At 38.9% G+C, this 27,618-nt stretch overlaps 1 protein-coding gene across 3 annotated transcripts in view; it reads left to right on the forward strand.

Moving 5' to 3' along the window:
• Positions 1 to 27,618, forward strand: part of atp2b2 (ATPase plasma membrane Ca2+ transporting 2) — a 125,717-nt gene that overhangs the window by 25,944 nt on the left and 72,155 nt on the right. For 2 of the 3 annotated variants that reach the window (XM_065954693.1, XM_065954695.1), the window contains exon 1: positions 13,225 to 13,399. The exons of the other annotated variant lie outside the window; for it this stretch is intronic. The gene's annotated coding sequence lies outside the window, so the exon portion shown is untranslated. Of the gene's footprint in view, positions 1 to 13,224; positions 13,400 to 27,618 lie in introns of those variants that run through there. 3 annotated transcript variants of the gene reach the window in all.

Here is a 27,618-nt window from a genome sequence, read left to right on the forward strand (position 1 = left end):
GTCATACAAAACCACATAAAAATATCTTACCAAAGCACTGTACTGTACACTTGCTTCTTACATACCCAAAATGCTTAGGGGCACATGAGTATAGTTGTGTTGTCCTTTAACAGAGAGACACTTAGGCCGAAGCTGTGAGAAAACAGGGGAATGTCTGCTGAAGTGCACTGCAACAGAAGTAATGGGGAAATAAAGTCTTCAAATTTTAATTAAAATGCATAAAACGGTTGGTTAGATGACAAAACTTCTTGTCTGAAAGCTGAAATAGCAATCAGGGAAAATGCTTTCAAAGAAAACATTTTTAAAACCATGAGGCTTTTCAAAGCAATTTTTCAGCAAATTGTTTTATTGTCATATTCACACAAGTGCGTTGACATCTATGCAATCAGATTCTATGTTTTCAAAACTTGTGTGTTTGTGTTTGTGATCAAACTCTTACAGGCTGTGTCAACGTGATGTTCTGTGCAGCAAAGCTGCAGAAAGTGGCTGCAGTAAGTAGTGCTGTTAATGATCCTGTGCAGTGCCTACCCGGCAGGACTTGTGTGTAAGGAGTGTATGTGTTTGAATAGTGCCAGAGGTCACAGCAGAGTGCAGTTTAATAAGTTGCCTCCTTGTTGGAGATTACCTCGCTCCATCCTTCCCAGTGTGTAAGCTCCTTTTATTGTCGTCATTTTACTGTTTCAGACTCGCAGTGCTGTTAAGATACTGTACTGTTTCAGTAGCAACCAGTGATCAGGGTCTTTAGCAGGGTGTGAAAAGAAGACCTTTTTTGATGGCAAGTTTGTCAGGAATCTACTGACCAGAAAAAAATTCCGACTGACCCTTATTCAAATTTCATATCAAATTTAACACAAAGGTGGTTTGCTATGTCATCATTTTCAAGGCAGTGATGTGTCTGCACATTGATTAGACTCATAAAATTTAGCGGTACAGTGGATTGGTTTTGAAATGCCCTCTCTGCTCCTAGCAGCAAATGTGTTCTCATGACTTTCAAGTTTACAATAATTATCTGCCCTACTGCCTGCTTTCCAGTTTTTTGTACTAACATCAAACTTCAACAGCAGTCTATCTAATCTATCTTCTCTTTAATTCTCTTTTTCACATAATAAATTGTTCAACAGCTTACTGATATTGTTAGCTGTTTGAGTGTCACCAATCAATCAGAACTATTGATAGGTGTTACAGTGCTGTGTTCTCAAAGCTGCTCTATTTCTGTTACAAGTTCATCTTTCTACAAGAGCTTGTGAGTGAGTGTTGATTTTTCTTTTTTCTTTTTAGGAGTTTTCTTTATTTGCCTTTTTTTCTATTTACAAGCACATTCTTCAAATATCTCTCAAGTCACACCTGGCTGGTTGATTTTTAGTTGTTGATACTTAATAATTGCATCAGATTATCTGAAAATAAAGACTTTTAAAATGCTTTTCATTCAAAATATGGTTTCCTACCCTATCTTTTTTCACTCCAATGCCTTCTATTAAAGCAGTATATTCTCTCTTTGTCCATTTGAAGATGTAAACCCCAAGAGAGTTTTATTCCTTTACCTACTTTATCTACTATGCTACTTCACAGTGAACCAGGTCTTAGATGCAATCTTAACAGATGTTTCATTGAAATTCAGATGTCCTTACAACTGCTTACAGTTGTGTTCTGGGTTCAGGATGTTGAACATTGTCAGTCTCTCTTGTCAGCGGCTCTGCAGCACAGCAGCCTAAATAGAGCTGTCTCCTCTTAACTCTGCTACTGCTGCACCACATATTTTAGTCATACCATTTAAATTAAAATAAATACCACTTAATGGATATCTTGAGCAATTTGTATATTTTGTGAAAATGTGTGAGTAGAATATTTTCTTTTTCTTGGAAGGAGAATGCTATATAAGAAAATAGGAAAGAGATGAGATTTTGTACTGGGCTTTGTAGGTTGTTTTCCTCCACTTATTTAGAAGATTTCTCATAGCCTTTAGATAAATAGAAATTAGTGCTTTATAGAAGTAGGTCTACATTGTGCTTCAGCACCATGTGTCTAGTAGTTATTTTTATTGTAACTGACAGATGAAGATACATAGTTTTATAACAGTGTGTGATGGACAAGACCTAATGATAGTGTCAAACTGTAGGTAATATAGCATGTTCACAATTTGCAACTGACCTTTAAATTAGACATCTGAACAGTATAGAAAATAGGTACTATTGTAATACTTCATCCCAGACAGGTGTTTGTTTGTGCCTTTCGCCTCAGTTCCAGTCATTGGTTTCCCAGCTTTTTTACACATTGTACACTTTTGCTGTGGCTATTTTGTCAGTGTGTAAGATGTTAACCACTTCGCTGATTCAGCAATAGAATCTAGTCGACCTCGTGTTTAAAGTGGAGGATGAACTATTGACTGACTCTTCTTCCAATAAATCTGTCACACACAAAGCTGAAATGCTGGTGATCAAATTTAAGACACCTCTAGGGAATAACATGTCGTCATACATTTCTCTCATTCCATGAATTATGCTGGTGAGCAGTAGGGGGTAGTGCAATTTTCACATAATTGTCTTAATGTCTTTCCCAATATGTTGGATGCTGCTGCTGAAGAGATCCAAATGTCATTTTTAGGCTAGTCTAGCACAGCATTTGCTTAATTTTGTGTTAAATATTTCACTACTTATTGTACTAATTTGAGCTAGAGAAATAATATGCAATCATCTGGAAATTTCAGTTTATTCCGAGCATGAGCATCAAAGCTATTTTACTATCATGATAACAGTACAAACATGTTTGACAGCAGTAAATAGTAACTCCTTTCCATCTCTCACTGTGATGTTGTATTTTCTTTGTACTATATCTTTCTGGATTCATGGCAGTGAAATGCTTTCAACATACCTCCTGAGATCATGTGGGAAAATCTATTGTTCAATAGCAGGGCGTTGTATCTATGTTTTTCATATTGGAACTGTATGTGTTTGGGCAAAGGCTTAGGACATAGGGTGATCACATGTAGAGTCATGTCAGGTAAATTGTATCAGTCTGGTCATGCTGCAACTTTTTGCTGTTTGATGCTAATTGAAAACTCTTCACAAACTTCTACAAAATGATGTCTGATATCACTTTGTGCACTTCCTTACCCAGTCACATAGAAAACTGATTGTTGTGCATGAAGAGCTTGTGTGTCACCTGCCTGCAAACATGCATGTGATTTTGCTTCCTTCATAGATAACATGATCCTAGAGAGGGACAGGTTCAGTAAAGAAGGGAGGCCCCATTCCCTTCATGGGTGCTTCAGTACCTTGTCCCTGTGCTGGTTAACGCGTTAATCTGACTGTTTGTGGAGACATAGGCAGAACAAGAGCTTCTGGTTAAACAAAATTAAACCCAAAATTCAATACAAACTTGAGCATTTAAGCAGCTTATAGATGTCAGCAAGATTTGTATCACTCACAGTGTCCCTGATAATCAATTAAAGAGCCTATACTGTAATCACCATAGACAGGCATTGGCTGTGTTGGACTTGTCTTCTCCATGCACTCAGATTATCTGTCTCCAGCTTCTTTCACATTCAAGGTCAGAGACAATTTGTAAAGGAGAGCATTGGCTCTCTTTCAGCACTCTTCTCTTATTTCCTTCCTCCTCCTCTTCCTCTTCCTGTCTTCCTCTGCTGTCCTGTCCTACGGGGGAGAGAGCTGGCAGTCATTCAGCAAAACAACTTGGCTCTCTTTAATTGGCTGTTAAAAAAATAACATGGTCCTTGGAAAGTCCCCTCAGACTTTAAAGCAAATAATGTGGACTGGAGTTTGAAGTGTGGAATTGCATTATTGTTTATTCCTGGATAGTAAGCACAGTGAGCTCTAGTGTTCATTTGATTCAACTATGAGATTCAGAGTCATTTTTTTCTTCCTATACAAAACATACTCTTTCAAACCTTATTTCCCTGAACTCAATGTAGCATTAGGACACACTGTAGATGACTAAGAAAGGACATGCCTTATTTTAACAAATCCAAACAAATATGTCTGACTAAAATGTTTTTGGCTTTTTATTCAAAAGGCAAAAACTCATTTTCATTTTATACAAATCCCAACTCAATCCAAAGCATATCTCATATAAACTATTAGACAAGTGATCTCATCACTGCTTGAGTATTGGTGTTAATTGGCAGAACGAAGCGTCAAGGCGAGGAGTTTTGTTAGTTGCTGAAAGTCTGTCATATTTAATCTAAACAGCTGGCTGCATCTTATATATGGGTGTGACCAATATACCAGTAAATAAAAAGTATAAAATGTACGTGTGATGGGACCTGATGAGAATTAAAATTCACCGCCATTCATTGTGTATTGCAAGCTGTGCTGGGACACATAGTGACACTGACCAGGCTGGCTGGCAGCACCACTTAAAAAAAAAAGTTTTAAAAAATGATTTAGGCACCTTTTGCCTTTATTTGATTGGACAGTGGATATAGTCGGAAAGAGAGGAGTTAGAGTGGGGAATGAGGTTTATAACGACTTGGCTCTGTTTAATTGGCTGTTAAAAAATTAACATGGCCCTTGGAAAGTTCCCTCTCACTTTAAAGCAATTCATTTTGGATGGAGTTTGAATTGTGGAGCTGCATTATTTTTATTATGTTTATTCCTGAATCGTACACACAGTGAGCTCTAATATTCATTGTATTGCATTTGGGTTGCTGCTTGGCTGAACCATGAATAGGACTTGGAACATTTTCTGTCCATAACAGATGTGTTAATCAGTCATCTGACACAAAATAATTTTTTTTCCATCCAATTATTATCAAGATTTTCCGCCCCACCCTGGAATGACATCGCCTAACTGTTTAGTGACTAAGAAAAAATCAAGTGCTGTAAGGACATGATGATTGTTGCCTGGAGTAGATTTGTAAGAGGTGACTTCCGAAAGGAGAGATTTTGTTTACTTGAAATATACAAAGCCCACAAAATTAAACAGTTCAAATAAATAAATATCGCTGCAAGGTGTATATATTAAACTGTGGTCAAAGTTAGAGGACAGAATAGCATTCAGCAGAGGATTTAGCTTTCAACCTTATACCAGTTTTTGTTTATATAAACCCTGTGTTTTCTGGGGAGTTATACTCTTTTAGTATGGGATTATCTTTCCAATGTTGAAGAATTTACTTTCTAATATTTGCAAAGTAAATTCTTTCCTTCCTTGCCTCCAGCTAAACTGACAGCCCCTTGTAGCAGTCTTGACTGTAAATCACATGTGTTTTCAGAGTCCACTTATTTCCCATCTAGCCAGGGGCTCAGAAACAATCTGTCATCTCTGGCCCAACAGTGTTTTAGAATACAGCAGGGAGATATCTTTACATGATGCCTTTAAGTGATGTGTTTGCAGTTGTCTTTTTATTGACTCAAGAGAAGCCGTGTCCTGGATTTTCCCATAGTCACCTCTACCCAGCAAACATTCCTGCATTTCAATTTTCCTTATCTGACAACTGGTTTCATTATTATATTAACAGGAAATGATGTAATAACTCCTTCTAACAAAAAATGATGTGCAGCATAATCTTGCCAAAAATGCTTTCAAAGCATAAAACATGTTGCCTAGTCTTCTTAGAAAGTCTATTGTATTCAACTGAGAATGAACTCCATTCACTCACAATTGGCTCTGTCTATTCATATGCATGTTCCAGTGAGTCTTTTTATAAACTATCTGGAGTTGTCCAGCTTACAGACGTGCAAGACTGATTAATCCTCTGCCACAGTTTAATCCTCATACCTCACCTCAACCAGGCATTAATTTCCCCTGGAAATGGGGGAATAAGAACTGAATATATGGCTCTTTAGGAGGGAGCCTATGTGTCGAGAGAGAGAGAGAGCGAGAGCGAGAGAGAGAGAGAGAGAGAGAGAGAGAGAGAGGATATAAATTAAAGAGAGGAAAAATGGTGAAGCTAGGGTAGATTAATGGCTTTGGACACCCAGCTTTTCTCCTCTGTACCACTGATTACTCCACCAGCTGAACAGATTTCAGAGTCAGCCAGCTTTCTTAGATTATCAGTACTACAATGTGTTATTTTTTAAAGAATTAGCACAGGTCCCAAAGGTCAATTGGGACAAAAAAGGTCCACACAAACAACCTGAAGGTTTTCTGGGAAGTAATTCACTTTCATCCTTGTAACTGTGATATGTTTTGTTTTTATTGTATGTCTTTGCACAGTGCAACCAAAAGACACATTTCTTCCCTTTAGACACAAAAGGTAAATTATTTTCTGTTTTTACTGTATTGTATTTTATTATAATCTATTTCTGTTGTATTCTATTGTATTTTTTATGTACTGTATACATGTGAGTCTGGTTTAAGAGATTAAAGGTTCAATCTTCCTATTTCTCATCTTCAAAATAGCACTAAGTTGTGTTTCCATGTCAATCACCCTTTTTTTTACATGAGTTACAATTTAATTCAAAGTGTAGGTAGAGAGCAAGCTTATCTATTCGCACCTTCCATGTGCATTCAAAAGTGAACTGGGCTCTTAAGTATAAAGTCAATTACAGACACAGGGAAGAGCAAAGTAAAAGGTCTGTTTGAGCTGGATGTCTCAGCAGTTGACCTACCTACACACACAATCACTCCTCAGCAGACTCTTTACAACCTCTGTGTTTCCTCTTGTTGTTTGGTGTTAACTAGGGGCCATGTGGTCAGTCATTAATATTTCAGCACCACCACAAGTGCTAGGCCACCAGCCTCTCTTTTCTCACAGCTATTCAGTCCGTGAACATTTTGTTCAGAATTAATAAGGGACATAAAAGAGAAAGAAAGAATAAATGAAAGATAAGATTAGCTTCCCGCATTGAATCAAGTGTAGTGAGGATTAGAGCATTTTAGCAGGGGTTGACATAAGGGCTATTCAAGATCACTGGCCCCACCATTGTAACCAGAATCACCGACACAGCAGCCAATTTCCACGTACTCCGTGCGCGATGCGGTCCGTCAGCACCGGGAACTACACCGCTGTTCGCTTCCACTCTACTCAGTGCTCCTGTTTCCATGGCGAGCTCAGCGGCCTGTCTCCGGAGCGTGCCAGCAGCGAACGCACTGCCTCTTTTATATTCGCTGTGAGTCAATTTTCAACAGAGCACACAGCAAGCAAATGGCCCAAAACTTATATCATGATATATGGTTAATAGGCAATAAGTAATAGTCGTAGTTCTATAAATTCAGAAAATATTGGATTCAATTTATAGTAATTCGCATCACTTTTGATTACTTTCTTCTTTTAAATTTGGATGTAAAGGGGATTAGAGAAGATTTTGCTGCTGCTTAGTTAGTTCCAGTGTGAGGAAATGAGGTTTCATTCATCTTTGTGACAGAAGTCTTTTATTTGACACCAAGTCTCTCAGTTCAATTAGCTAGGGTGAACGTTTGTTGCTGTTTTATGCACTGCTTGCATGGTCTTTCCTTGAGTAATACCCTCTTCTCCTCTGTTTACCCTTGCCTCTTGATTTGATAAGCAGAATGTTTCGCTTAAAAAGTATTTGACAGAGTTCACCATATCTGTAGGACGACGTGTCCCTGTCAATTGCCTTTGTGTGTGGGTATCAATGTCTGTGCATTGATGTAGGTTTCCGAATTTTTGTGGGAACAGGGTTGTGTGTGTGTGTGTGTGTGTGTGTGTGTGTGTGTGTGTGTGTGTGTGTGTGTGTGTGTGCGTGTGCGTGTGCGTGTGTATGTGAAATGTTGTTTGTCTTTTGGGTTTTAACCCAATGGTGATAAAATGGTGCTGTCCATACATTCCAATACTCTAGCATCATATATGCTTAGCAGCAAAATAACATTTTGGCTGCATGTCAGAATGAAGATCGGTCCTTCAGATGGATCCTTCAGATGGATGCACTCCCTTAGTGTCTGAACACTAAGGGTTGGGAGAGGAAGGGAGGGGGATCAAGGAACGAGGATTTCTTTATTATCCCCAAGGGGCAATTTGCTTTGCAGCCAGCAGTACCATACAAACCATCACACAATTAGAGTGGTGGGCTGAGGGAGTTTGTTTTGGTCTCAGAGATTGGTGCTTACTGTAAGTGCGACATCTACCTGATGGAAAGTCACATATTATACCTCTAAGGTATACAACTCCATCTGTTATCTGTGACCCAGTCCTTCATTTTACCTGTGAATGATATTATGTAACACCCTTTCAATTCTCAGATGTCATTGATTACGTTTATGTGCACTAGTATTCTATTTGGCTTGGTTTTGTTAAATTAAGCTATATGATGTTTCTGAAAATGTTAGACCCCTCTTTAGTTTCATACCTTTATGATTCAACACAACCCATGTTCATGATTATCTGTGAAGAGGTATGCCTTGATTACTTTGCCACTATGTCATGTGTCAACAAGGAATAACCTAAAGTAGGCTTTTGCACTCCAAAATCACTTGTTTTGAATCTTTCAGATTACGTTTTTTTTTTCAACTTGAATTCCTGGTATGGCCATTTTTGATTTTAAATAAAACCTTAAAAAAAATAAACATGTAATCTAATTATCTATGTGTTTTAAGTGCAGCTTGTGTGTTGCAGAGCCTCAGCCATTAAGCACAGGTTCAAAGAATTGTCACTCCTCATAACTGTCTGAGTTTATTGCTTCAAGGAAATACAGACTAAGCAGTGTGTGAGTAATATATTAGATAAGACGGAGCGTGCATGTGGGTGACCTCTCATAGAGAAAAGGTTAGAGACCTTTGGGAGTCATCTCATTAACTGCATGGTTGTGTGCCTGCTTGCACCCAGACACAGTGCATGGTCCTGTTTTACTACAGCACTCAGGAGATGGTCTGAGGCTTCCGCAATTAATAAGGCTAATGGTTATTGGCTGGTGGCTAGTGACCAGGATATGAGATGTTGGATTGACCCGAGGTAAACATGGGCTTCATGAGTTAACAGATCCCTTGTTGAAGGAAATGGAGGGAAGGAAGAGGCCATTTATAGAGAGAAGGACAAAGAGGATGAGGTGCCTTCTACTAATGTGTCTAATAGGCTTCTTGAATGACTTCTCATTCAATTAAGATGGATGGCATACATTTTCTCTTGTGCTAAATACAGGTCTGTGTTTTCTTTTGTGGGAAGGCGTGCCTGCAGCAGTTATTTAAAATTAGTACACCTGCAGGATTCGGGTGGGGAGAAGCTGACTTTCATGTAAATGAGACGAGTGCTCAAATGCATTTCCATGTAAACAAGAAAGTATTTTCCCTCTGAACATATGGGTTAACAAATTATGTATCTGTATATAATGGTAAGAAAAACATATGGGAAGTCAAGAAGAAGGAAATCAAAAGTAACGGTTATATTGCTGTGTTATGATTTAAGCGGTTGGAAAAGAATGGTGATTTGAACGGATGGCTTTGGCTGTGCAGGACAGGACAGGTACCTCCACCTCTGGCTTTCTTGGATGCTCTCGTCCTCTTTTGCTCGCTCTCGCCAGGTTTTGGTGCACTGCAGCCCTGAAATCTCTGGGACGTGCTGCATTGATATTCAAGGCCTGTGTCTGATCCCCATCACTGCTCTCCTCTCTCTCTCTCTTTCTTTATCACACCTTTTCTTTCTTCTCTACTGATCCCTCCGTCAGTAACTATTCCTCTCTTTTCCATGCCCTGTCTAATAAAAATGGTCAAATAGTTGTTTTTCCATCACTAATACTGTACACACCACACTAAAGGTTTCCTAACTAAGCCAAAGTCAATGTATACAAATCTTTACTCAAACTCATTCATAAAATGACATTTTAAAGTTCCTTCAAAGTTATCCAGTCAAGACCACATGCCTCCCCCCTGCATTGCTGCAGCTGCTGTGGTATCTCTCGACTGGTGACACTGGAGTCAATTAGATCGTTTAATAAAGTTTTTTTTTTCTTTTTGTCAAGCATCCTGTAAGAGTTTTTAATTTTTTAGATAAGAAATGAACACAGTCTCCTCAATTAGACAAACTCACCTACAAATAATATATAGAGTATTTAAGTACTTGCGATCATCAACGTTAAGTCTAAGCAAGCTTCATCTCATTACCAGCAATAGAAGGCCAATAAGGTTTCTTCAAAGATTTCCCCTGTAGAAAAGTACATGTCCAGACATGCTGTCTCACTTTTTTGTAAGCCACACACGCTAGGCTTGCCATTGTTGCAACTGAGTGTTCTGGCATTCACTAATCACATTTCTTGCCCATCAAATGCACCTTGAGGGCAAACTTCAAAATATTTGATCAAAAATCCATTTGGACCCAAGTAAGAACTGATTAGATTTTGTTGGTCATAGGTCAAGGTCAGCGGGGCCTTAACTCCCTCCTATTATTGTGACAGTCATATCTTAAAAGTGCTTTGAGGGAATTTAATAAGTTATTTTTTAGAGTATCCTTCATTGAGAAGGCTCTACTGACTATTAAATACTCTGCAGTCTGCATGGAAAAACACACAGAAAAGATAAAGACCCTATAATATTCAGGGTGTAAATAGTTGTGGTTGTACCTAAATGTAAACTTAATTTTGCAGTCTTTATAATATTTATGTAGTCTATCAATTATTTTCACTGTACACATACTGTATCCCTTTTCCTCTATTCAAGCCTGAGTTACACTGTCACTCACATGAAAATGAAAATCGGATGTAGGTGGTTGGCATGGGGCACAAGTGTCAAGTCAGTGGCAAGTCAGGGAGGTCCCCCTCCCTGCTGCAGTTTCAGTGCAGCATATAGTGGAGAGTCTCAGTGAGTGAAAGCTGTAGCTTTAGATACGGACCGTTAGATCAAGGACATGTTTGATGCAGTGAGAGCTTTCCAAGCCAAGTTGAGTCTGTAAGAGACTCATAAGCTAACTGTGTGCAACTTTTGTGTTGCCAAACAATGACGATCCAGGTCTCTATCGCTGTGTGCTCAACCGTGCACCGTGCGGTTAAAATGAGCACACTGAGTTCACATGCCGATTTTCCAACTTGTCGCTCAGAAACTTAATTTTAAACTGCTCCATACTCCCGTTGCAGTTGGTGTGGAAAGATCCCCTGAGCACATCCAAGTAGAGCTGATACTCGTAATGTAAAGAAACAACCAAGGAGTTAGTGGTTGCACAGCTGTCACACTTCATCTCTGAAACAATCCTTCACTATTTCCTGTTAGTTGACTGTTTATGGTTAAACTATTTGCATGTTTTTAGTGGGAGACAAAAAAATTGTCAATTAGGCAATTAGACCAATCCATCCCACTACCCAATGTGACTTTGACACCCCTGTCATAGGGTCTAATGTCAACAGTCGCTGTTATTACATTGGAAAAAGGCTGCGTACAGAAATAGTCCCATGGTATGTTAGGACAGCAAATTTAATGTCATTGAATTTAAACAAAGGGCCTGTGCAACATACTGAGCAATATAAAACCGACCCTATTGGACAGCATTGAGAGAAACATTCATGAACAGGGAACACTGTATTCTTAGTTCTACTTCAAAATGTTCTCTAAGTTAGGAAGAGTATTGTATCATGATATTTATCATATATAAAGGTCCTTGCTAGGGATGAATAATATATTGTTTGATCATCACAACTGCAATGTGCGTGTATGCAATAGATTTATTGCAGGACATGCAATGCCAATCAAGTGACTGAATCATGTCATGCTGGGTCTTTGCTGTTGTTTGCTCCATACCATAACCGCAATTTTTCCTTTCTTTCCATGACTGATTTACAATAAAGTTGGTCTGATAGCATCTTGGGTGGTCACATAACTGACTGTTGTTGTCCTGCATGTAAAATGTAGACGTACGGGAGACGTTGCCGCTACATACCAAAGCATGACACTTGAGGCAGTTGCTCATTTATACAAGGCAGATTTAAAATGAATGTATTCCCAATCAAGCATTACGGTGCTGAACAACACTACATTTTTCTGACTCAAATCTTGTCTGATGAATGTGAATTTTCTTCTTATCTGGTGGAACAATTGTGGAGCCGTTTGTAAAAACTCAGACCTCTACAACACGGTGCGTTTGACTGGACATGCTGTGTAATGTTGTCCCAGCCCGCTTAGTTGTCTGAGCTCAGTTATGTGTTTATCCAAGGGGGAAGCTGGTCTGCTATTTAAATAATGCACCTGTGACTCAACATGAGAGGGAGAGCGTCTTACACAGGGTAAAAAAAGGACGTGGAAAAAATACACTATCAAAACAGAGAGAATAATAAAATGGTGAGAGAGGTAGCGTTTTGACACAGTAAGCACCCCCCACCCTTTGTATCTTGTTGCAAGCCATGACAGGACAAGATGTTGAATAGTGATGTGCTGGCAACATGACACAAAGCTGTTATCCTCTATTGTCAAGACTGGCTTTCTGGATAGCCTGGTGACTTGTTGGGGGAGAACAGGTGTGTTTGTGTGTGTCGTAAAAGAAGCAGACACACATGCACAGGCACAGCATTATGCCCCACAGCCATCATGTTCCCTGGGAGGGGCTGTGTGCACATTTGCGTAAGCAGAATGGGTATCCCCATCTCCAGAAGACTAGAGTGGAGTTGACAAGGATCCGTGTCCTTGAAAGTTACCCTCCCCTTCTCAGCTTCCCTCTTCTCCATCTCTGTGTTTCTGCTCACCCGCATGCCCTTGCCTTTTTTTTTTTTAACCTTTATATTTCTGGTTATAATCCCTGCATTCTCCATCCCACAACCCCCAGTTTTCTTGCTGTATTTAAAAAAAAAAAAAAAAAAACTCTGTCTGTGCATTCATTTTTTGCTCCTTTCATCTGTCTTGCTCCAGTGCTCCAGTCCATTCCCCCCTGTAATTTTCTCTGTCTCTCCCCCTTCTCTGGTTGTTTTTTTTTCAAAATCATGTTTCGAGCATGTCTACATTGCTCTGCGCTGAGGGCAAAATGTCACAAAGAAAAAACAAATAATGTAGAAAATATCTGTTCCCTCCTCCTTCTTTCTCAATGTTGCCAACCTACCATCAAACTCCATCTGCAACAATCATTACATTATTATTATTATTTTTTTTATACTTCATCCTTCTATCTTGATCCCTCCATCCAGTCAGGGAAAATCTTTGTCAAGTGAATAGCAGCCTCCCTGCTATGCAGCACTGTTCACACACACACACACACACACACACACACACACACACACACTCTGACACAAACACAAACACACAAACACACGAACACACACACCAACCCCTGCCGCCTGCTGACATGGTACAGGCTGTGCATTGAGACAGCCCCAGCTGAGGCGCTAGCAGTGAGTGTGCAGCTTAGCGCGTCTCCACACACACGCACACCTACAGTCACTCACACACACATGCACACACACTAACTGCACACAGCCCTGGTGGTTACTCCGCTTCTGCATGTGCCGCGGCAGTATCATTTTTAGGTGGGAGGACTTTCATGTTGCGGTGATGGTGGTGATAATAACCCTGCTGCCATGTAAGTATACATTGCCCTTGTGAAAAATGTGGATGAATTCACAGCTTTAACTGCATTTGTTAGTTTTCTTTTGATTATATGGACAGACTTCATCTTCATGCTGTTAGGCTGTAATGTGTGAACATGTATCGGTATGTGTTGTTCCCTGAATGCATGTGGTCTGAGGGTATGCAGAACATTTACAATGCTGTAGCCCTTAATGAGTATGCAGGGTAATTAAGAGGCTGGTGATCTGTTATAGAACGAGAGGAAGAGGATCTTGAAGATGATCTGTTATGTTAATCATTCTCCTACAGAATGGATTCCTGCTTGAAGATCTCGCTATTCTGAGTTCATCTATTTCTATCTGCATGATATATTTACAACATATTCATTATGCATGTTTAATAGGACTATGCTATATGCCAGCCTTTAATAATATTTGAAGTATCTAAATATCCTTGCCCTATTATCTCTGTAGATAACAAAGTGGTATTATACACCTCTTCACTCGGGCAAGCCATCAGCCTGCAGTCTCTCTTCTCTGTTACACTTACTGACTGCTTCTGTCATAGCAGCAGGCTTTGCTGCCGTAACTCATCGTGTGTGTTTGCCGGCTAGCTGTCTTCACTGCATTAGCTCACTCACTACTCGCCATGGTGACTGGATTAATAGCGGAAATTATCACCTCTCCTTCTAGATCTGTTGGCTTCCTGGGCAGCTGTTTATTGGGCAGGCTTTTTGGCTGATTAGATTCAATGAATTTGTAACTTCACCAGCTAGTTGGATGAATCTTAACATGCTTGACAAAGCAGTTGATTGATCATGACCCTAATTGACAGAAAGGGTCGCTGACTTGTTGCCTGGTGATTTGTAGTTCAGTATGACAGCAAGTTTGTGCAAAAAAAGAAGAAGAAGAAGAAGAAGAAGGGAGAATCCACTTAGAGAAACAACTGTACGGGTGGGCAGTCTGTCAAACTACCGGTCAGCCACTTGCCTATAGCCAGCAAGCTATTGAGTCGTTAATGCATTCATTCAGTCAGCCACACTGTTAGACAGGTTGTCATAGGAAATTTATTGTGCCCCTGTTGGGGCTGGGATGACTGTGTGACCTCAAGCATCAGCTCCACTGCACCAAGACAGCCGGTCAGCTCAGAAGAGTGTCAGTCCCTCTCTATGACCTTTTCTTTATTACTATTCACTCTTATTCTCTTTTATACAAACCATTAAGGAGATGACACATTCATGATCAAAGTGCACATTCATTTGCCCTCGGACTTAAAAAAAAAAAAAAGGAGGAAAGAAGAAAAGAAATGGAGCACAGGAGAAAAAAGAAAAAACTAATTTACTGGATGCTTCATTGAAAGTCACATTATAGATATATTAACACTTTTGAAGATGTTTGTGGCGTAGTAGTTGCACAGCAAGCTGGGAACATTCCACTGGACTTTAACTCAAACGTAGGCTTCACCATGAGAAATATTGGTATAATATCTATATCAGTTTCAGAGTTTACCTTAAAATACTTCTTCATTAAAATGAAATCCCCCTTCACTTGCAGTTTACATATACCTAGGTTCCCTTCTCAATATAAATGTAATACATATGCAGAACCACGTCATGTCAAACATTTCTCAGTGCTCCCGCCAATTTGTCATTGAATTTAACAAGTAGATCTTTGAAGTATGATTTTAACAATCACAAGGAACAACAGATGAGTAAACCTCCCGAGGTCTACATTATACAGAGAGCACCTGCTTTTTGTTCTGCTTAGTCATATCTCATGTAGTCAAGGGAGAATCTGTGAGCGTCGCAGTGCATTCAATTTTGCTGTGTCATCATCACCTCTGTGCAGCATAGCGACAAGCACAGTGTTAGAGCAGACCTCGCTGTCATTTTTCTACAAAAGCATCATTCTAAAGAGCCAAGACAATGTACAGCATTCAGTATTCATCGGCGGAAAATGAACATGCCAGGATCTCTAACATAATGCTCTTGTTATATTATGAGTAGCCTTTTGTGATTTTGTAAGCTTGTCTTCAAGTGTGGTAAACCTTGAAAGAAAGAAAAGAAGAGATGATGAGGGGGGAGGGGAGTATAGGTAGAAACTTGCAAGGCTTTCATGCTTTTTGATGACAAATGAAATTCAAATCTTACTCATTATTCAGCCTGATGTTCACATGCAGTTAGTTGGATTTAAATGATTTAAAGAAGGAGTATGAGGATTATGGATTATTAGAAAGCTCCCCCCCACCCCCCCTCAAGAGGTGCAGTTTACAAACAACATATTTTCAAATAATTTAAATGTTTAATGTTATCCATTTATTTACATCCAGTATGTGGGGAGAACAAATGTTTACGATTTTTCGGTCTATTCCTCATGAAATGTGACTGAAGCTGTTTTGAAAAGCAATTTATATTTGACACTGAGTGCAACCTGCAATAGTTTTATGTTATATTTCTGCATGCAGCAATAAGTACAAGTGTTCTAATTAATCTGATCTAGGTGAAATGACTTTGACTCCCAGTCAACAGTTATGTGAGGATCTGACAGCTCGGAGTGTGTTTGTGTGCACACAGGTGTGTGCAGGTGTGTGTGTGTGTGTGTGTGTGTGTGTGTGTGTGTGCAGGTGTGTGTGTGTGTGTGTGTGTGTGTGTGTGTGTGTGTGTGTGTGTGTGTGTGACACATGACTGACGGTGACTAATAGCGTTCATCTTTTCTATTTCTGACCTGTCAGTCATTATAGTTTTGGTTTGTTTGATGGTGATTTGTCGAGTTCTTTTCGAAATGTGACTCAGGACTGGGAACATATGTTTGAGATATTTCTTGCCACATTTAGGTCATCACAATGAGGGGTTAAGTGTGTTCCCTTTTTTACAAGTTCATTCAAAACATTCTTTCTTGTTCACGTACGTTTGATGGGAATCCAAGCCCAAAGTGTCTGGCATTTTTATTTTGTGTAGTGGGTGCAAAACCTTAGGTGACAAAGTTGGTGTGCGAATAATTTGGGTTATTTCGTCCATATTACAAGTTTGTATCTTCAAATAACTGACTTGGCCAGATGTCTCTTGAACGTAACAAGTCATGTTGTTTCAGATCAGATGCCGTCGTGCAATTTCAATTCCCATTTTCACTACAGAACTTCTCTTGGGCTTTTACCTTAGTTTATCCTCAATGCTGCATTTTTTCTAAAGTTTTTTACTGACATTTGCAGTGTTTGTTGTTTCACTCTCCACTTTCTTTACTGCATAAACGATCAAATGAAGGAACAGGGAGCAACAGTTGAGCAGTACATCCTTTAACATTAATGCTATAAGCATGCATAATGTCACTACAAGCATACACTGTGATAACATGACACTTAATATGCATTTACTTTAATAGCAAACATGAAGTACACTCTGCACATATCAGGATTTGTGATAACATATCTTGTTGTAGAATGACACTCCATAACAAACATTTCTAGCCGTAGTTAAACATGTTAAGTTCTTCTTAGTATTAACACTTAACAGTATCCAGATCAGGGTTAGAACTTTTTGCACTTGTTACTGTCTTAAAATCTTTCCAAATTTATAAAATTACAGGTAAAAATATGTAGACGTCTACATGTAACATCTGAGTTCATTTATCTACATTAGAACATGGGCTGATAACGTCAAAGTGTGATGCAGCGTGCACTCTTGATTCAAAGGACTACAGTCATTCATTCACTCTTATTTATTTTTCACCTCACCTCTCTTCTCCTCCTCCTGTCTTTAGTCTCCTTGTAGAACACTTAGACTGTGTTCAATTTAATTAGACCGATAATTCCCTCATGATTTCTTCAGGCTCATTTGGAGCAAGGAGAGGGCCACAGCAGACTTTTTTTTCTTCCTATCTTCCAGTGACCTTGCAGCAAGAAGTTAATGTGTGTGAGTGTGTGTATGTGTGTGGGCATGCATAGGAATGAGCACATAGCATTTACATAGAGCAAAGCACAAGGAGTGTGAATGTATTTAATGAAAACATGAATATAAATGAATACATATGGATCAAATCCATAATCCCTACATGTTTTAAATGCACAGATGGCTAAACTCCTGATATGGATGATATTGAACTACGGTATTCAAACAGTGTGTTGGTTTGTGAAATACTGATTAATGCTTCTGAAATATAACACAGTGCAGCTGCTGCTAATTCAGGATCAAATGAGATACATTTGTTCTGCTGGACTAAAATGGCCACCGATGAATCTGTGTCATCCTTCTCTCTTGTTCTATTAACAGTTGGGAAGACGAGTTCTAATGTAACTATGCTGCAGCCAATAATATTACACCATTATGGTTCTTCCTTATCTCACTGTGGATGAGGACAGCCAAATTCAAAGCTTGTGTATCTTACTTGGCCTTCTGCCTGCTGCCCTATTTTTCAATGAATCCTGTAACACCAGTATCAGTCCCTTTTCTTCCACTGTCATTACTAATGGGAGTATTCCAAAAGATAATGGCACAAATGCATGCACCATTTATGTTTTTAGATGTTATTGTAGAGGTTAGTTTAAGTTTAGTGCAAGAAAAGATAGAAGTACAAATGCTTTATTAAAATATATAGAATAAGACTGGCTGGAATAAAACATGTTTTGACTGACTTTAAGTCAGAGCAATGGATAGAAAAAAATCACCAAGTTAAAATGATGACAAATGACTTAACAATGACTAACTGATACGTTTCCCCAATTCCTTCTACATTTTGGTTATTATGACTGAAGTTCAGTGTCAGACTCAACTTAGAAAGAAACTGCAGAAACTTTGCACAAATTAACTCGTAATTTTGAGGATCGACCCACTTGCTTTCATGTCTATCTGAGAGACCAGTCATTGTTCCAAGCCTTTCACTTTTTCCACATGAAACAAATACAAGTACCAAAGTCTTGACGTTACAATTAAGAAGACATCAATCTTAAATAGAGGCTTACTGGTTACGTTTAAGGAGTGCTGAGTGTGAGCCGAGAGACAAATAGAAAACATGGGTTTTTGTTTGGGTGTTTAAAGTAGTGAGCGGGTTAGAACTCAGGTGGTATGCTAATCATACTCTTCCTTGTCGTCACATGTGTTCTTTTTTTGTCTACTCATGCTTTTGCCTTTTAGTCTTTTCAGTCACTTTAAATTGGCTGATCTGTACCTTAGAGCACACACACACTTGAGATGAGGCTCAAAAAATGTTCATTGCTGATTGTTAAAAATGGATAGAATATTCTGTATCCTAACATGACAATTCAGTGCCCGCCTATTTACCTCAGATGTCATTTGACCTGTGATAGCCTTCTGTAAGAAGCTATATCATGCTTTTCGATCCCTGCTTGTTTTCAAACTAAGCAGCTTGAAAAGCAGCAAAGTGCTCACATGAAAAAAGGCTTACAAATCTAGGAGCAGATGAGTAATCTGAGGGGACGATCCTGACCCACAGGGTGACAAATGGTCGAGGGCGGGGGATGAAACTCATTTTGTTTGGTTTGTTTGAGTAGTGACAGATAATTGCTTGTATTAATTAGTGAACATGTTTATGTGTTATGGGGAGAAGTTCTACCTTTTTGTCTGTGAATGTGAATGCCCACCACAGAACATTATTTTTCTTGTGAGGATAGTTAGTTCTCAGATGCTTTTCATTATGAATGCATTCAAAAAAAAAATTAGTATGCACTTTTGAGGGCAGGTACCGGGTATTTGTCTCATTTATGGCTTTGCAGTTTTCCATTTCTGTGACATTTACTGAGGTGACAGTGCCACTGGTTCAGCTTCTCATTAAGTCAATACAAACTGTTGAAAACCTCTCCTGAAAGATGGTTTTCCAGCTGTACCTCAAAGCACATGTTCCAGAGGAAAAAAGATTGAAACTAAGTGAATCTGTAAATACAGACGCTTATATAGACTGCAAGAGTATTCGCTGCCATTACCATTATGTCATGGATTTGAGCTGTGACCTGTTCCTAGAAGTTGAACTTCAAAGCCCCTACCACATTACCAAAAAGCATTCAACCTTAAAAGATGATGACTCAGTATGTCTTACCAGGCCTCTCTTGGTTAGTAACAAGTGTAAGTCTGTTTCTCTTCTGCAAACCATCGTACATGTGGACTGCACCGTGTGACATACTGTGTGTGGATTAGTAAAATCCCCATGAGCACATTTGTCATCCACTTGTTTGATGCATTATTGTCTGAAAATAATGAATGTGGTGCTGGGGCAGATTAAATCAGATTTGTTTTAGGGGGTTGAAATGAGTAAGGTTATGATACAGAATTTGGTGCACTAAGAGAGTCAGAGTCGTAATCCTTACAAAGGGCATGAGTGAAAAGGTACACCTGCAACATTTTCCAAAGGTTCTTTGTACACAGTAGTTTCCGTGAGTCTGTTGATGACATTTCTTTAGGTCAGTGGTTCTCAACTGGTCGAGCTGGTCAGGACCCACCACCAACTCCTTCATGAAAAATTGCAATCCTAATTTCTGATTTTTTTTTTTAATGAAAATTTGCAGTTTGGACCTCAAACGGTAAAACAAATGTGACAGAACAAAGAAATGGAACAAAACAAACTTCATAGACTTTTTGATACAATTGTTTTTCATTGCAAAATTTCCAGACCCACTTCAAACAGCTCTGTGGCCCACTTTTGGGTCCCGACCCACCAGTGAAGACCCACTGCTCTAGGGTGTTTGTGAGGCGTCTTAATTAAATCTGTACTACATTAAGGAGAACAAGAAGCTGAAGCCATAAAGGCATTTTTTTTCATTAACCAAGTTCATCTCTTTACGATTGAAATGAGTATGTCACACGTTTAGCATGTATTTGGTCATAACCATTAATACTAGTTAAACACATGATAAAGTCAGAGGAAATGTATTATAGATGTTACCATCCATCCATTATCTATACCGCTTGTCCTGTTCAGGTCGCGATGGGCGACTAATAAGTTAGTTGTTCACATCTTAAAATCTACATTGCCACCCATAAAGCCAAACTGCTTGTCTCACTGAAAACATGCAGTTGCTTTTGCTTCTCCACATTGATGCTTGTTTTTATCTTTTTGTCTTCTGTCAGAGGAGACAGCGTGCAGTCCCATCAATTTTTCCTTGGAGCAAAAGTTGAATGTATTGCTTATTTGTCTTTAACTGTCCTGTGAAGAACTCTGATTTATGGATGCTAAGCTACACTGTCTGAGTTTGAGTGTTTGTGTGTGTAGTGTAGTGTGTGTAGCCTTGGCTTTATGTAGTAGCAGGAAAGTCTAGCCCAAGAGATCAATGTCAATGAAAGTCTTTTATAAAAATTTAAAAAAAAGATGCATTGATACTCTTTAGCCAACTTATATTCCCCTCACACTGTTAATCATCCATGTCATTCTGTCAAGTTAGTAGAGGTGGGAAAAAACATCGATTTATGTAAAAATCAAGATTCTTCTCTTCTAAGATTTAAAATCCCTTCATAACTTCCCAAAAACTTTTTTCTTTTTCTTTTTTTTTTGGGGGGGGGGGGGGGGGGCTCAAAAAATCAGTCACTCCCTGCGTAGTGCTAAAACTTGCTCTTTAACTCAGTAGAATGCCAAATAGAGCAACAAGAAATTCAGCCAGTCTCACAGATGACTGGAGTAGATCCTGAAGTATTAATTCATAAATATTCTTTGAATCCAGAATCGTTTTGAATCGAAAATCGATTCTGAATGGAATCATGACCCCAAGAATCGAAATTGAATCATGAGACATCCAAAGATTCCCAGCCCTACAACTTAGTCACCAATGTGTTCTAATAGGATTTGTTTCAGATATTACTGCTTAATAGCAACGCTTGCACAGACAGTATTGAAAAAACAGAATGAACTTTTCTCTTCATTCCACTCCATGTATGATTGACTTCAGTTCCACTTCCCTGAGTTCCTGTACAAGGTGATTGACAGCTAGATGCCATGCTCCAGGGGAGCTGGGTTGGGAGTCTAGTTTGATTCGAGAATTCCTGGCATATAGCAGACCTGCTTCTCATTTGCAAAATATGATCCTACAGGGACGAAACCACATCCTGTTAAAGCATCTGAGCATCCCCAACTCTATTGAGCTAACACTACTCAAACATTTACTATTAGATCATCATGTTCCAATAATATTTATTATTTGTTTGTTTTTAAAAAAAAGATTTATTAATTTATTCAAAGCCCAAAACCACCTTGATGTCATTGATAAGTCGGAAACTAATTTACAAAATAAAGATATCCTACAAAAACCCACTGACACACTCATAATGATGAACAGTCAGAAATTATGAAGGTTCTTATAACTGAATTTGCTTTTGAACATGCAAGAGGATGACGCAGGGCTGACATGTTCCAGCAAAGCTGACCAATCAGAAGAAAACAGGCTTTGAGCCAAGGGGGACTTAAAGAAACAGGAGTTTAAATGATTTGTTTGAGATAGGGATGAACTCATTATCAAAGAATGAATCAATGTCTCATTGCAAGAAGGAGGGACAGACGTCTTGAGATGAGGCAGTTTAATTTTAAGCAGGGGCCGAGGATAGGGGAAAGTGTACATCTGTACATCGCCCAAGTTGACGTGTGTGCTGCAGAAGCAGAATAAAGCAAAGGAGGCAGACAGAAGTGTAGAGGACCATGAGGCAGAGATGGGTCAGCCACTGTAGCACAACTTACTTTATAATTCAGGCACTACTTGTCCTCATTTGGAGAAGATTTTCACAGATGTGAGAGATAGGGCCCATTTGGGCTTCTCTTTTCCTGACCATAAACATAAATCACTCAGTTCCTTGTCCTCTGCCTAACCCAGCCATTTCACAGCTACAGCATATCATCACCAGCTTTCACATTCTCGCTTCTCGACTTCAGCCCGTGCAGCTATTGCGGCTGCCTATCTTTTCTAAAAAAACACCCTCACCATCTAATAAGCTAACAATGACCAAGCACAACCATACATATGTATTCACAAGTGTCTCTTTCGCTCTGTCTGAGTCATCTGCGTTCTCATTTCCCCCCCTCTCTACTTCATCTTATGCACTACCTGATGTGAGTTGGTGCTGCAGTACTTTTTGAGCTCCAGCATCGGCTTCTAAAATAACCTTTTTCTTCGTCAGACTGTGTCTGCGGCTCTGAGTTAGCATGACAGCTGCTTTCAACCCAATTAGAGAGCGCTGATAGTGGCTGAAAGCAGGCTCTCTCCGTGTGGTAGTTATATAACAATTCACCTCAGAGACAATGTCAGTTAACACATTTTTCGTCTTTTCTCAGTGTGCTTGTTTGGATATTGCAGTGCAGTATTGCGCAGCAGCTGCTATCAAATGAGTGTGTTTTTGGGGATTCCTTTAGAACGGTCCAACTACCCCTGCAGGCAGCGAAGCAGATATTAATCATTTTCATTCCCTACATTTGTTGCAGCTTACGACAAAATGCATTTCCTAAATGGTTAACCAATAAACCTGTAGTGTCTTGCTGGTGATTAACAACATGTATAAAAGAAAAAGCTGAATAAAAAAATTAGATTTAGTTGAATTGATCACAATAGGACAAGCAAATTATGAGCTACAAAAGCAATGATTTAAGATTGGCACAAATGTTTGTGATCTCTGCATGACAGCAAGAATGAATCAGCAAAAAAAGTTACATACACAGCAATGTCCATTTGTGTATATAGAATAAAAGGGAGGATGCAATTTTAGCCACACAGCCACAATCTCCAAATCCTAGTTTTTCAACTACAGTATGTTGTATCAATTTCATCACATCAGAAGGTGCTGTCAAGTCCTTCCCACAAAGCCCCTTATAATGAATATGATCGATCCTTTATGATACCAAAGTCTTCATGCAACAACAAATATCTGAGCACTTGTAAAGTTGGGTTCAAGATTATGATTTCATATTTACAGTGCAGGTGTTAAGAGCAACTCTATCGTCACTGAAGTCTCCTGCACTATTTCCTGTCAAAGGCAGGGGGTGCTGTATGCCAGTGCTGCTGCTGGTGGTGCAGTGGGCTTACCTCTTCCTCACTGTGCTCAAGGACATTTTGAGACAGACATATGGAGAATATGCATGGCTTGACTGTGGACAACAACAAACTATTCACTGCTTGTCAGACTATAGGAACTGCTCATTAAAGAGAAAGCAGCAATTAGCATTGAGGATCTTTTCATCAATCACGTTATAATCACAGAGCAGAACAGAGAGACCTGGCAGACGAGGCACAATCAGATAGAGAAAAACATGTCGAGGGTAAAATTAATGCTTAAAAAGAAACACAGTATTATAATGCGCGTTGTGTGGGAAGTCTCGACTTGAAGACGAATATAGAAAGAGAGAGTGTGATGATTTCATCAAGACACACTTACAAAAACTGCACTCTGGGATTTTACTTTTCTCAACAATATTAACTACAGCCTCAAAATGAACCTTGACACCTAAAATTTGATCACGATAAAAAAATAAAAAATCTTTAGTTTTGAATCATAAAAAATAAAGATGAGTATTTATTTGCCTTTCATTTTTTTTGCTTGATTTTTTTTATGTTTGATGTGAAACTTAATACTTGCCATTTTAATGAAAAACAGTTAGTAAGTTTGAAACAAAAAGTTGAAGGTAATACGACTACCTGTAGTCCTAAACGACTAAACTACATGTGCCCCAGATTGGTGAATGTAAAGACTCCAGCCAGAACTACAGAAAAGGGGGACGTCAAGTTGTTTGTCACACAGAGTTCACCCAATACTCTCAGCACTGTCTGCAGGACATGTGACAGAGAATTACAGATGATCATCAACCAATTCTGCAGGGGACAAAAAAAGCTCTGTCCTAGAAGTGATTGACAATGTCTAACCATTTGGCATATTCTTCCAAAAAATAATAGTTTAAGAAATCACATTCAGAGTATCTTTGTATAGTCATATGCATTGTTCGACTGGAGCAAAATGAGTCCCGAAATGATGCAATAAGGTCAATTTCATCCTAGCTCAAAAATTCAGCATCAACTTTCATTAGATCAGTTATCTGTGTTTTTCCATTCTTTAATTCATATAGGTACTTGTATGAGAAAACATTGCAGTAAAGAAACAGTTGCTGCATTGGCTTTTAATAACCATTTTCTGTGTTAAAGCTACGGTAGATCCCTTTTTGTTTCATCAGCTGTTCATAGGACAAAGTGTACAGTATGCTGGTCAGATGGTCTAAACATCTGGCTGAGAGCTTCATGTTTTCAGTTGGACAGTTGGATCCCATATGCGGTTAAAGTTCATAAAGTCCAATTTAGTGTTCTCACTCTTATAATAAAATGCTGTTAATTATTGCAAATTCTTCACTTTCTCTTTGAGTGCTTGATGATATACTCATTACTCACTGTCAAGCCACGGGGAGGATGGCAACAATGGAGATGGACTGACATGTAGGCAGGGATGTAGACAAAGGAACCGCACAGCAGGGAAGTTTTAGTCAGCTATAGTTAAACAGGTGAAGCTGAAAGAGAAAAGACATGGGACAGCATACAGACAGACAGACAGACAAGTACAAAGACAGGATGGGAGTGATTGTTTTTCATTAAAAGCTTCATATCCCAACCACTTTAAAGAGTGCTTTAATGATTCAACATTAAGGAAGAACCATTCTGTCACTCTGACTTCCTCTGGATTTGACCTTATACTAAATACCAACAATAGCTCTAATTACAGCTGCCCTCCCTTGTTTTTAGGAATAAAAAGTCAGTTTCATGAACACTCAGTTTATGTGTGACTGTGTGTGAGTTTACATTGTATACAAAGAATAACATTGGCTTTAAAGTTACACAGCTCTACAACAGTGCACCTTACCTTTATCCTAGCCTCTCTCTTGCTTAATCTGCTGATCCCCCCTCTTGGTTCCATAGTTTTGTATCACTGAGTACTGAGCTGAAACTGAATTTGAATTTTTCTAAATTCTGTGTTTTACAATGTGTTCCATTAGATCAGATGATCAGTATGCCGTTAGCAACATCCTTCACTACAGGTCACGCAACATACTTCCAGTCCGAGCTACTTTGGATAAGCTAGCAGCAAGCTAGTGTGACTGTCCATCAGTAAATAAAATTGAAAAAATATATATCAACTTTCATTACCAATAAAGCTTCATAGTCATTTTAAATGTAAAATGTATTTCAGAAAAGTTGCTGTTATTTAAAGCTGCCAGCTCTGGGATTGGATAGTCTGAGAGCAGCAATGCATTGTGGGGCGGTTTAGTTTAACTAGTGTGCTCCTGTTTCATACTTAGAAATTCTGTCCTATACATTCTTTTTGATGATCTGTCTTGATTAATATTGGTTATATTAATAGGATGTATTATTATATGAATTAACATGTGTTCCCTGCTGGTGCTGTTTTGATACAATCTGTATGGTATCTATAGGACCCCCAGAAACCAGCTGGTTTATATTTTGCTAATCTATTTAGTTTTTAACCAATTAGCTGCTAAAGAGAAAAAAACTCTTCCTCAGTGGTAAAGTAAAGGTTTACCAGGAAAACTGACAAAGGTGTCAGGATCCCTCTGATGTACCGTAGTTTCACTCCTAAGCAAGCCACTTGCCAAACCATTCTGCCAGACACACACATACACATCTCATTTCCTGGGAGAACATTTGTTTGCTTTCATTTAGCATTTTTTTGGAGGATCTGGCAGGCACAGATGTCTGCCTTGGCATGCAGTGAGAACCGCCAACATTGATTGGACCTTTTTCGGCAGGAAAGGGGGACGGCATAAAAGGTTGGAGAAAAAATAGAGAAAGATGCAGTCCCGGCCTGTGCTTCATTTTTTATTTGTATGTTTAATTAATGTAAAAAAAAAAAAAACTAGCCAAAACCCAATTAGTCTTGAGTATTTAAAGTAATTTTTTATGTAATGAATCATTATCATATTAATCTGTTGTGTAGGTGTTAAACCGATCATTGGTCTTAGTTGGAAAAGCCACTTGATCCAGTGGTAGAAGAATGGAGCAATAACAGAGAGCAAAAATACTACTGTGTACTGTTACAAGAAAAAGACCAGCATTCAAAATTTGGGGTTGGGGGCTTTTTTTTCGATTATCAATATTCGGTCAGTAAATATATTAATTGTGCTTTGGAGCTGCTCTGCCCTCATGTAAAGCATCCCTGGGTCCCTTTAACTGCACTATGCAAATCCATGCTAATATTATTACTATTATTAAGTGGCTGTTCACAAACAGCTTTTTGCTGTTCACCTTACTTCCTTGGGATGCTTGGTAGCTTAATTTGTAGTAGCATACTATTAACTTTAATTTTGATTATGTTTTTTTTTTTTTCCAAATACAAATCTTGTAGACCACCCCAACAGTAGCTTTGTAGGTTTGGAATTTCAGATTTGCCAAAAATAGTAACATGTTTGTCTTAACATAATTGAAGAGTAGAAGTACCTTCAAATTGTACTGGATTACATTACTTGAGTAAATGCACTATATGGCTTTCATCACTGACTTAATCTGCACTACAGACATGTTTAGCAGGTTTGTTAGGTCGCACCTGCTCAGGTGACATTGCCAACGCTGTCTAACTTTGTCACTTCAGTAATGGCTTGAGCTCATTAGCAGCCAGGCCTGGTTCCTGTGGAGATACAGATGTGTATTCACGTGTTGGCAGGGTCTCTCACCGCCGTGCTGTGACAAGGTCAGTGCTGTTCCTGAGCACACCATTGTGTCTGCTACAAGTCCCATCTGTGCTGTATCATCACTAGCTGTGTGATGATACACAAGAACAAGACGAGAAGAGATTTTACACTATTTCTAAGAAAACTTCAATGACAAAGTATATGAGTGGGAAAATATACTAATAATAATAAACAAACGGAGAGTGTTTGTTAGAAACTATATCTTCAGTTTTTGGCACAATCAGAGGACTCTGTATCATATCCTGTTGTCAGCTGTGATCTTTTTCTCCCCTAGCTGCGGTACACATAATTTAAAAGTGGTGAGGGCATCTTATATGATTCTTTACATAGAAGATAGACTGTTGCTAAGTTCAACATCAGACTCCATCATATTGGCTGCTGCTTCTGCATCTACAGTATGCACTCACAGACAGTTTTCAACTCGATGAGAAATACGTCGATGATGTTTTATTTTCACTTCACATCCCTAATCATCACACTTGATGTTTGCCAATGAATATGTTGCTGATTGTGTAATTCTGGTTAATCAGCCTATGCAACGAGTACCAATTGAATCCTTACTATCTTCATG

Source organism: Labrus bergylta, chromosome 5 (assembly GCF_963930695.1).
Source record: "Labrus bergylta chromosome 5, fLabBer1.1, whole genome shotgun sequence".
NCBI lineage: Eukaryota > Metazoa > Chordata > Actinopteri > Labriformes > Labridae > Labrus > Labrus bergylta.